This window comes from Vicia villosa, linkage group LG2, assembly GCF_029867415.1.
Source record: "Vicia villosa cultivar HV-30 ecotype Madison, WI linkage group LG2, Vvil1.0, whole genome shotgun sequence".
Taxonomy (NCBI): domain Eukaryota; kingdom Viridiplantae; phylum Streptophyta; class Magnoliopsida; order Fabales; family Fabaceae; genus Vicia; species Vicia villosa.
The window spans coordinates 1,538,473-1,551,113 of NC_081181.1; the positions used below are offsets into that span (position 1 = coordinate 1,538,473).

General features: G+C 36.4%; 1 long non-coding RNA gene across 1 annotated transcript; it reads left to right on the forward strand.

Annotated features, from left to right (window-relative positions):
• The first annotated feature begins 10,802 nt into the window (after window positions 1–10,802).
• Window positions 10,803–12,379, forward strand: LOC131645748 (uncharacterized). Its single transcript, XR_009297181.1, has 2 exons — window positions 10,803–11,137; window positions 12,016–12,379. It is a non-coding gene; the product is annotated as an uncharacterized LOC131645748 (long non-coding RNA).
• The last annotated feature ends 262 nt before the right edge of the window (window positions 12,380–12,641 follow it).

Here is a 12,641-nt window from a genome sequence, read left to right on the forward strand (position 1 = left end):
GAAGACGATGAGCTGGCATCGTCTGGTTCGTTAGTTTGAATTTTCGCGCGCGTGTTAGCCCAGGGTTTGTGTTTCATATATTATTTTCTTAAAGCAAACAAAAAACAGAATTGTGTGTTGGTTGAGATGGTGAGCGCGCGCGTGGTTGTCCCAAGGGTCCAGGGTTCGATCCCTGGCCCTTTCTATTATTTTTCTGAATTTTTAATCTTAATCCTATGCACTGCCATTCAAGTAAAACATCATGCGCCCTCAAATCTGAGCCTTAGAATCTCCACTCATCTCAGATCTACGTCCCAGAATTAATCCCTATACTATGAGCCTCCCAGCTTGCCATATTGAATCATAACCCTAATAAACTAGATTAATTTTAATTAATTTATATGATTTATTTAAATCCTTTTTAAATAGTTATTTAATAATAATAATTATTATTTTTCATAAACAAATTAATATATGGTGTTAATATTAAAAATTATACTTTGTTGTTCGTTCCGATTAAATCGATTAATCGCTATGGTCAATAATTATTTTAATTAAAATATTATTTAATTAAAATATAAATAAGTTTTATTTAGTTAAATGGTTTCAACCATTTTTATTGGTTGCAATGATTAACTTATTAATCTCCTCACTTCAAATTCATTATTCTTTTTAATCGAATCAATCGATTACGAGGGGTAACGATACAAATTAATTTATAAAAATCATTAAAAAACACTATAATTTATTATTAGTGATAATTGAATCAATCGATTAAAATTGGTAACGATACAACTACTAATCTTTTAACTATGGTGATCGAATCCATTGATCATTGCGGTTAATAGTACATACTAAAATCAGGGTTGTACGCCCAATCCTAAAACACTTCCCAAATCTGAAACATTCAAAACACTTCAAATCAAACTACGGATTTTCATCCTTATTCAAAACTACGATAGGCCACTCAAAAAGCCTCTAAAACCATCTGAAATCAAATTTCAACTCTAAGGGCGTACAACCCTTCCCCGAACTACGTTGACTCTGATTCTCCCTAAGGAGATACGTAGGCACTTGGATAACCAAGGCGAGTCCCCCTCCTTAAAATCTCAATTTTTCCCCTATTCAATTCCTTAGCTATTAACCTTAACTTTTAGCCATAAAACTTGACCCTTAGATTCAAAGCCAATAGGAAAGGGTTGAGGGTGCCTAACACCTTCCCTCGACCTGAATATAGTATCTTACCCTGATCTCTCAACTGCGCGAGGTTTCCTATTCGCCTTGGTAGAATAGGTGGCGACTCTAATCTTTAATTTTTAGGGCAGGTTGCTACACCCATATGCTAATATAGTTTTTTCTTTGATGTATGCTATGGTCTGTACAAGACCCAACATAGAATATGCAATAAGTTTTGTAAGCAGGTACATGGCGAAACCTGGAAAGGCTCACTAGCAAACATTGAAGTGGATTTTAAGGTACATAAATGGGTCTCTGAACAGGGTTCTAATTTATGGTGGAGCCTTGGGTGAAGATGGTAAAGCAGTAATCGAGTGATATGTCAACTCTGATTATGCAGGTTGTATGGATTCCAGAAAATCTACTTCTGGATATGTTTTCACTATGTTTGAAACTGCAATCAGTTAGAAAGCAACACTTTAGAAGGTTGTTGCTCTATCAACTATTGAAGCAGAGTATATTGCCTTAACTGAAGCTGTGAAAGAAGCATTATGGCTTGAAGGTTTTGCAAAGGAGTTGAAACTTCAAGGATGAGGTATCACTATTAAATGTGATAGTCAAAGTGCAATACACCTGTCGAAGAACTCAGCATATCATGAGCCAACTAAGCACATCGATGTGAGGTTGCATTTCATCAGAGGAGTAATCGAGCGTGGAGAAGTCCAAGTGCTGAAGGTTTCGACAGATCACGATGCTGCTGATATGATCACCAAGTCATTGTCGAGTTGCAAGTTTTTCCACTGTATGTAGTTGATACAGTTGCATGAAGAAAGCTAGTTTGTTCCCTTTATGTTGTAGAGTTAGGTCTAAGGTGGAGATTTGTGAGATATTAGATAGACCTCTAGTATGGTCGAAAGGTAGCTTCTTGGTTCGACAGTTCGACTAAGTTAAGCATGAAGTCGAAGGTTATTCACACGCTGGTGTCAAAGTATGCATGTTGTAGTCGAAGATGGTTCTAGCATGCAGGTGTCGAAGATGCTAGGGTTGTTAGCATGTTAAATTAGGTTTTAGTGTTTAAACCCTAATTTGTTAAGTTAGCTTGTTTATTAAGTTAGCATGTTTATTAAGTAAGTTTGTGTAATGGGCTTTGTGGAAAAAGCCTATTAGTTAGTATGTTAGGTTTTATTATAAATAGCATACTAGTCTCTCATCATTGCATGATGCAAATCCTAGTTTAGGGTGAGAGAGGTTATTTGTTATTCTTGTAAACTTGTAATCTTGTGTTCTAAGAGAAAGTAAAATAATAGCAGTTATAACCAATTCGTGTGTTCTGCTTCTTCCTTGTTATTTCTTCTTCCTTGTTTTATACTTTGTACTTGGCATTGAATTCACAACATTCATGTTGCTATATTTATTCTTTTTATATAGTCTAAATATTAATTCTTATTTGTGCTGTTTTTTAATATTAAATCTTTAGGCCGACTTTAATTGTGACCACTAATTTTATTTTAATTTCAATTTTAATTCCCATTATTCACGTGATGATCTCAATTCCGTGTTCCAAAAAAAGATTAAAAGTCATAATCAATTCTAAGAAATCTAAATTATAAATAATTATAGTTCTTCTACATTCGTAAATTTCTACTCACAAAAATATGATATAATTGATTAATTATTTGTCAGCGAATATAATTGTAATCATTCTAATTTTTTTTTTTACAAGTAAGTTTTTTATTATTTTTTTCCAATTTTGGAGGGTGTGTGTTAAGATTTTTTTTGGAATAACCATTTTTTGAAAAAAAATACGCAAATAACCATGTTTCAAAAGTTTTTATGCAAGTAATCAGGATTCAAAAACAACAAGAACGTATACGTCACTTCAAATGGCACATACATGCAGAAAAATGGAGTATGCGCCACTTCATATGGCGCATTCATATCACTTTTACATGTGGCGCCATCTCATTTGGCGCATGCTGTAGCAACCTGCCCCAAAATTAACCTTTTAGAGTCGCCACCTATTCTACCAAGGCGAATAGGAAACCTTACGCAGTTAAGAGATCGGGTAAGATTATTATAATCAGGTCGAGGGAAGGTGTTAGGCACCCTCAACCCTTTCCTAAGGTTTCAAGTTAAGGTAAAGGTTTTATGGCTAAAATATGCAGATTTAATAGCTAAGGAAATGAACAGGGGAAAAAGTGAGATTTATGGGGAAGGGGACTCGCCTTGTTGCCAAGTGCCTACGTATCTCCTTAGGGAGAATCAGAGTCAACGTAGTTCGGGGCACAGGGTTGTACGCCTTAGAATTAGAATTTGATTCGGTATGGTTCGAAGGCTTTTTGAATGGCCTATCGTAGTTTTGAATTGCGAAATTCGAAGGTATTTTGAATTACCTTATCGTAGATTTGAAAATCGCAGAGATGGAAATCTGTGGTATCGTGGTTTAGTGTGTTTTCAATGTTTGGGCGTACAACCCTGATTTTAATTTGTTACCATTAGTTGCAATAATCAATAGGTTTGATTACCATGGCTAACGGATTGAAGGGAGGATTGCTAACCACTATAATTGATAGATTCGATTATCACGAATAGCAAATGTGTATGTTTTAATTATTTAATTTTATCGTTATCCCTCGAAATCGATAGATTCGATCACAAATAATAACGAATTGATAAGGAGAAATGCTAATCATCGTAACCAATATCTTTGGTTAAAACCATTTAGCAAAAATAAGTTTATTTGAATTTTAATTAATTAAATGGTTGATTATTACCTATCGCGACCAATCGATTTAGTCGAAACGAATAGTAAATTAAATTTTAATGTTTCGGCCAAATGGCCAGTGGGATTGAGCAAACCCTAATAATTTGATAAACTTCTAGGTTTAGTGATTTTTATAATTAAAGTCAATTAAATCAAATTAAATCAAAAGATCGAAACAATCGGGAAATATTATAATTCTAATACTAATTTTCCTAATTAATTTAATTGAAAAACCCTAAATTTATAAATAAACCTTAGTAAATTATTTGATAAAATAGCTTATTCAATAAAAAAATAATAATAAAAGGAATTAAAAGAACCTGGCTTTGATTACATATGGCTGGGTTGAATGCCCATGACATGTTCCTTCATCCTGGTACATTAGATCCTGGATATTGGTGATCTCATGGTGGGAGAGCGAGGGTTCATGATGAGTGCGTGGGGCAGCAACACGCTGGATTGTGAAATAGCCTAACAAACAAACTAAAAAATAAAGGAAACAAAACGCAGGACCTGGGGATCGAACCCAGGTATTTTGGTTTGCAAACGTACGCCTCAGCCATCTCTGCCAGTTCTCCACACTGATCAACATAGGCGCCAAACACTATACATATTAAACAAAACGTTATTTGAAATTTCAAAATAAAATGCGCGCGTCCCTGTGCATCTTCTTCCTCATGGATATCCAGAAAAGGGAACGATTTTTGCCTACGAGTCCCTAACGTTGTCGTAGCCATTGCTAACCTAAATTCATGAATCATGCAAGATCAATTCGTGAGAACACCCCAGATCAACGAGAAATTGTCCTACGACTACGGATGTACCCTTGGTTTCAACCAATTTCCCCTATAATCAGAGCCCCCAATTCAGAGCTCAAGAACCCTAAAGATGGCGGATCACATCACCTGCACCTAAACACGAATTAAACTATCCAGAGAGCATCGAAACTTCATTATAAACCCAAACATACGATCAAATTACATTAAATACGCGTGAAAGCATGAAATCGACTAAATAAAATGCTCAAACCGTAGGTTCTTGAATGGTGATTCTGGGCTTTTCAGTCTTGGTAACTGATTGGAATTTCTTCGGTGGTCTTCCTAGAACGTATTAGAATCCTTAAAATGCCTTGAATTGAGCCCTATCTCCAAAATCGATTCCATCCTTTCTTTGAATTCTCAAACTTCGTATGAGTGCTTATGGCTGCAAAACTTTGTCCAAAAAATCCCTTCTGCACTGGCACGAATTGCTTATATATATTATAGGGAATTAGGTTGAAAATATTGGTCCAAATCTCTTTGAATCAAGAGATTGAATCTTGATTGAAAATCTCTTCCAAACTTTCTAAACTTGGCCTAATTTGTACCAATCTCTCTCCAATCTCTCTTGAACGAATTTCAATCAAATATTGGCCTATTGAATGATTGAATATGATTGGAATATATTTTTTTAATCAAACCTTTAATTTTCCCTTGATTTATTTGATTTAAATGATATTTTAAATGAATAAAATTCACTAAAAAATATAATAAAAATCACATAATTATGGGATTGGTCTTGGGCCTTCTTTGTGACCTCATAAGCATGTTTGGATCATAAAAGCCAGGCCCATTTGTAAAGATATCCATTTTGAACCTTATTTGCTTCATATTTTCCATCCATAATCGACCAACTTTGACAAGGCATATCTCTCTCAATTTTTAAGCTATGAAGGAGTACTAGGACTTTTTGGAAACCTCACGATGCCCTCTATAAGCCACTTTGGAACATATTTTTCATTCGTAGATTTTATCTTGATGATATGGTCTTTGACAAAAAACTGCTTTCGGTTGACTTTTGAAAAGGCCCTGTAATCTTTTGTACCATATCTCTCAAATGGTGCATTTCTGGCCTTGCCTTGTGAGAGACAAAGTTATAGGGAATCCAATTTCCTTCAGAATAGGCTTTGAGTGAGAAATTTCTGTTACTCCATGTGGAAGTTATGGCCAGTCAAAGTTGAGTTGACTTTCTCCTATAAAAAACCCTAATTTGAACCTTTTGAATTTGTTCATTTCTGAGTTTTTATTAATGGATCATGATCAATTTTTGATCAAATGATGGATATAACCTCACATACTTGGTGTTGACCAAGAATCTTAAAGTTTGACTGTATTTTGACTATAGTTGACTCTTAGGTTAACATAGTCGATTGTTGATCATCTGAACCATTGAGTGAGCAATCCTTGAAATTGAAGCTGGACTTTTGACCTGGAGATGCTTTGAGACATATGAGACACCTTGAGATCCATTTGAGGCCTTAGAGATTCAAAATCTTCTGATAAAGTACAAACCCTAGTTTTAGAGGCCCTCGATTAGGAGAATGTTGCTTTAAATAAACCTTTGAACCTTGAATCATTGAAGATGAAATGAAGAGAGCAAATCTTGGGGTATGACACATGCATGTTAAAAAGTAAAGCATGCGCCACTTCACTTAGCGCATATGTGTATTATGCATTTTCTATAAATATGCACCCAATACTCCACCATTCTTCAAAAGGGATGGCGACGTTATTTTTTCGTTAGTGAAGCCCCCGATTAAAATGAAATTTTAGAACATGGTGACGATGGACCATCTTAAGAGGTCCTTGATGCATTTCTTAGACGGGGATATTGAAGATGTCAAAGTCATTATAAGGATTCAACGACTTCGAACGACCACCTCTCTTGCGACGGAAAAACCTCAACGTTGGTGGGAGGAGGTCGAAATTGACACTAACGTAGTGGTGATGATGGAAGGAGATGAAGAAGTTCTTTTGAGAGTTGTAATTTCTTAGATGTTATGATGTTGTGTTATGTATTTTAATTTTGTGTCAAGTAAATTTCGATTTGTTGTAACCAACTTGATTAATGGAAAAAAGTTTCGTTCAGACATAAAAATACATTATATGTTGTGCGACAATTTTTTATGTTGTTGAGGTCATAGCACGATTGGGACAATTTTTTCGGTTGTGCCCGACTTGATGGCATACACTTTTTAAAACACGTTCATGCATGCACGCCAATTGAAATGGTGCATCTTCTACTTTTTAAAACGTATGCGCCAATCCAAGTGGCGCATCCCTGCCACCTAGCTGCTTGCGTCAGAGACTGATCCCCTAGCTGCCATGCAGTCTGCAAACCGATTGCGTCATAGCCTGAAAAAGCTGCATGTCGCCACTTGGACTGGCGCATGCATGCAAATTTTCTTCATACGCGCCAACTAAAATTGCGTGTCCCTGTCACGTGGCTTCCATGCAGTCTGCTTTTAACCACCTCATTGAATACGTTTCTACTATAAATACCCAGATAACCTTATTTACATTTCATCAACAAATTTTATCTGCAACTCTCTCATATATTACAGTATACCTACTCTCTACAACACGTTTTGAATTATTTCACTGCTAACCATGGGTGAAAGGCATCGAGGAACGATTGCGAATATCGCCGCCTTTGTAAGTTTTATTGACGATTACTTATACTTTGTTCACACCATATTTATTTATATATTTATTTACTCTTCTACTTTTATTTTATTGTATTTAGGATATCAAAAGATTTTGCATCCGTACACACTCTTATATTGCGCCCGACGACTTGATTGTGCCATACTTAATTCTTGCGGGTTTTGGACACGTCTCTAAAATTACAAACAACACTATTGATTCTAAATTTGTACTTGCATTGTTAGAAAGGTGGAGACCTGAAACGCACACTTTTCACCTTCTAATCGGTGAATTTACCGTCACACTAGAGGACATGTACATGTTATTCGGTCTTGCAATCGCGGGTAAGGCTGTCAATGGACCGACCAACAAGTCAATGCCCTATGTGTTGAAATTTTAGGGAAAGATATGATAGTTGGGACTAGAGTGAGGGGTCAAGATATTAACCTAAATGACCTCAAAGAATATTATGTATCTCTTAAATTAGATGAAAATTCAACCGAGGATGCTACAATCCTTAAAACAAAAGTTTATCTTATGATACTATTTGGGAACCTCTTATTTCCCGAAAGTACAGGTAATATTGTAAATTTTATGTATTTACATTTACTTAGGGACGTTACTAAAATTAGTGGGTATAGTTAGGGTTCGGCTGTTTTAGCGCATTTATACAGTGCACTATGTAAAAATGCCGAAGCGGACACTTGTACTTTTTTTGGATATGCATTCTTGCTCCAAGTGTGGGGTTGGTGGAGAATGAAAAACCTTTCCCCCATCAACAACAACACGTTTATTTTTCCATATGCGACAAAGTAAGTATATAATTGTCGCACGCTCGCGAAAAAAGAACAGAGTCCCCACCAATATATTTATCCCATAAGGGAAAGGAATATCAAGAAACCTAGCAAAGGAAGGAACATGGTCTCGCGACTAGAGAATCTAGGAACGGGAGTCGGTTACGCAAGGGGAAGGTATTAGCACCCCTCGCGCCCATCGTACTCGATGGTATCCACCTATGTTTGTTTCTATCTAAAGGGTGTGTACTATGTCTATGTCTATATGCGAATGAATGCAAAATGTAGGGAAAATAAAGAATTGTACTCGCACGGGCCCTACCCCGCTGCCTACGTATCCTTTTCAGGAATCAGAGTTACCGTAGCTCGGCTCACGAGTTTTGTTTGTTTTTGTGTTTTTTAGTTGGGCGGGGTTAACGTTCACGCTCTTGCATAAGGGATCGACCTACGATGCGTTCGAGCGGAAATAACATTGCCCTTAGGTGCCAACGAGGCAAAAGAAAAATAAATGATTGGTTTGTGTCTTTTAGGGTAGATGAGCGATGAACAGTTCCCAATACCGGGCCACTCACCACCTTCTCTACTTTGTTTTGAATTTTGAACCATTATTAGGTGTTTTAAGTGTTTTTGGTTGTGTATTTTTTAAAGGAATTTACTTTGCGATTTGAATCACATAAAAATGTATAATGATCGAGAAGCAGATTAGGGAATGAATCCCACTCACTTCCATCCCATTATGTAATGTTCGAGAAACAGATTAGGGAATGAATCCCACTCATTTCTCTCCCATTAATTAATGTTTGAGAAACAGATTAGGGAATGAATCCCACTCATTTCTCTCCCATTAAGTAGTGACAGAGAAACAGATTAGGGAATGAATCCCACTCATTTCTCTCCCACTAAGTGATTAAGAAACAGATTAGGGAATAAATCCCACTCATTTCTCTATCACTTTCTTAATGTGATTCGCATCTTCCTTTTATTAAGTATTTTAAAAGTCGAAAAGAAAAAAGAATGCTACGGGGAACTATTTCTAAATTCTAATCTAAGTTGTTCTAATTCCTATTTATGTACAAAAGGAATCTAAAACGGTACTAACGAAATAGGCCTAAAATAAGGCCAAAAATACAAGCAATAAAATCACACAAGCATTATACAAAAAATAACATGGAACTAGCATAAAAAACAATTCAAGCATTAATGCAAAATTACCCCAAAATACTACTATTTTTTATGACCTTTTTATGAGGAAAATTAAATGTCAAAACTAATCTAAAAAAATACCATTTTTTATGATTTTTATTGGTGTTAAGGGAATTCTAGTTCAAGTTTAAATTGTATTAAAAAACCTAAATTCTAATAAGCCTAAACTAGTATTTTTATGGTTTTCTATGTCATTTTTTATTACCTAAAAATCAAGCAAAAATTATGATTCTAAATGTTATTATTATCCAAAACTCTAATGAGAAAATATGATTTTATATGCTTTTTGTTATCTAAAAAAAATAATCAAAAACAAACTATGTACAAAAACTAAGTCTACACATGGAATAATGGAGTCAGGGGGTGAATGTTAAAAATCGGTGGTGCAGTTAGTAACTGGCGCAGGGCCCAGGCTGGTGGCCCATCAGAATTTTTATTTTCAGATTTTTGGCAAGAGGAAAATACCGGCATGGGCCAAAGGGGGTGCAGTAGCAAATTCGGCCCATAGTGTTTTTGGTAACAGATTTTCTTGTATGCAAAAATGGTGTGTTGCATTGGGCTCAAGGGGGAGATTCATGCAGTGTTTTGGTATAGGCCCAAGAGTATTGAGCTCAGAAAAGGGGAGGTGTGAATCACAGATTCGTAGAGAGCCCAAGGTTATTGATCCAAATATTATGATTTTTATTTCAATGTTATGTTTTTTATTCAAAATAAAACAATTAAAGAAAATAAAAAAGAAATGTAAAAAACAAAGGGGATTAGGGTTACCAGAAGTGACGATTGGAGTTTCTTTACGTCCTTCTTCCTCTCACTCACGGAGATGACGGCGCGGCGGCCTTTCTCCGATCAGCTTCCACCTCCCGATGAGATTCTCTCCGCCTCCTTCGGCTCTCGCTCTCTCTTCGCCATCGAAACAAACACCTACTCGCGGCCTCTCCATTCACGAATAAGTCACAGCGGCGGCAGGAGATCCTTCTCATTCCACCGTCACCGTGAACAGCGACACAGACTCTCCGCTCTCCTCTCACTCGCGTTCTCATTCGATCTCCTTCTTTCCTAACTCGCAATCACATTATTCATGCTTGATTCAGCCGGAGAAGCTTCAGAGACGATGAATGACAAGCGAAATTATTGATGACGATGCGTTGTCGAAGGCTCTCGGTTGAAGATTGATTGGATACTGATGGTGATGAATGTGACGATTATGTGGAGGTTCGTGATTGTGAGGATTGAGCGATGAAAACCGATTCCGGCGATCGACGAAGAACTCCGGTGAAGATTTTGCGGTCAGTTTTCCTTGCTACAACCTTTTCCTTCATATATTTTCTTAAGAATCTCTTCTTCCGTTGAATTGTGTCTCGGTTCTTGTTTTTGAATTCTGAACGATTTGCTATCGTTGTTGTTGCTACATGATGATGATTCTGTTAAGGATTTTCTGGAGATCGGATAGGAGATTGAGGTGCTGTGAAGGTGAGGTATGAAGGTTGTTCTTGCGGTTATGAAGCTGTGTACGGAGATTGAACAGATGAAGATTGCTGCGATTTTGAGAAGGTGATGAAGATGAAGAAATTGAAGTGAGGGATGAAGGTGATGATGATGGATTCAAGAAGAAGATGGAAATGGAGATGAATGCGAATGGTGGATGCAGAATCGAAATGGTGGGAGATGAAGAGAGAGTTGAAGACTGAGAGAAGATGTGTGTGAATTATGGAGAATCCAGAGAGAGCCTTCTGAGTGATGAAGATGATATATATAAGGTTCGTTTCTCTTCTCCACTTGCACTCTGTTTCCTCCCCCTTTTTTGCTATATCTGATTCTGTTTTTTTTTAGAGTTTGTTATAGGTAGTTGAAGGTGGTTATACAGGTTGTTAGCAGTTGGTAAAGTTAGTTAGGGGCTGGCTCTGAGTTTTAACTGAAAGTTAGGTGGTTGGAAAGTTGGTTATAGGGGGGGAAATTAGTTGGAAACTGAAGTTACTTGAAGGGAAGGGGAAGTTGGTCACATGACAGTTTATTAAAGGTTTGTGAACTAACTGCTATCATTTTTAAGAGAAGATTATGTTGCAAGCTCTGTTAGTTAGGAGGTAAGGGATTGTGTTTGGGTAAAGTGGTTAGTTATAGGTTGTTGAAATTCTGTTACAGGTTATAAAATTCTGTTATGATTGGGTAACACAGTCTGTTAGTAGTTTGAGAAATGTTAAAAGGTAGTTAGTGACATAGGTTAGAATGTTAGGAGATTAGTAAAGCATAGCTGTTAGTTTGATGTTGGAAGAGAAGGTTAATTCTGTGCAATGTGTGGATGTGTATGGATGGATCATAGGAATATGAATTGGTGAATTTAGGTAAATGAATATTAGCTTGTTTAACTGACGCAGCCTGTGACTTTGTAACGGATTGGATTGGATAAGGAAAGTGTGTGTAAATGAGACTATTTCCTTTTTGTATAGAATCGAGTCGGATGAATGAATAATTTTTGGAATTTTCTTTTGGTTTAACTTGGTGTGATTGTAATGGCTGAACATGTACCTGGCTTTATTTCTATCAGAAACTTCTTCTGGTTTATATAGAATTAGAACTGATGTGCTGGCAGTTTTGGTTTTTTGAATGCATTATGATGTTTCTTTTGGACTTTATGCAGGGCTGATAGTGAACCTGGGAACTGGTTTTCAACACATTTAAGCAAAGTGTTCAAAGAGCCCATGTTATATTGCTTGGTCATGAAGAATAATCAAAGACCATGAGGTCAGGATGGAGCACAGTTGTTAGAAGTGTGGCAACCTGGAGTTTTCTCTTGGCTGTAGGTTTAGGGCAGCAACTTGACTTGGTCCACGGTTTGACCAAAAGGTCAACAGTTGACCAAAGTCAACTATTGGTCAAACACAAAATCTTTTGTAATTTTCTCTTCTAATTCTTGTCATGTGTTCTAGAACTATATGATGGGTTCTAAACTCTTGTAATGAGACTTGAATTTTTATTGTATATTCTTGTAGAACTTGTTAGAACGTATGAACATTTAAATGTATGGGCCTTGAATCCTTTGAATGCGTGCCCTTTTCTTTCAAATTCTGAATCAAAGTTGATGATTTTCTTTCCTCCCACTTGAATTTGTATTGACTTGTATCTCAACCAAATAAGGACGAAGTTTTACCTCTTTTTTTTCTAATTTGAATTTCTCTTCATGCTTCAGTATCCACTATGATTGTAATGTCTTTCAAGAGAAGTTACCCATATTCTATGTTGAATGAGGAGGTCCATATGACTTAG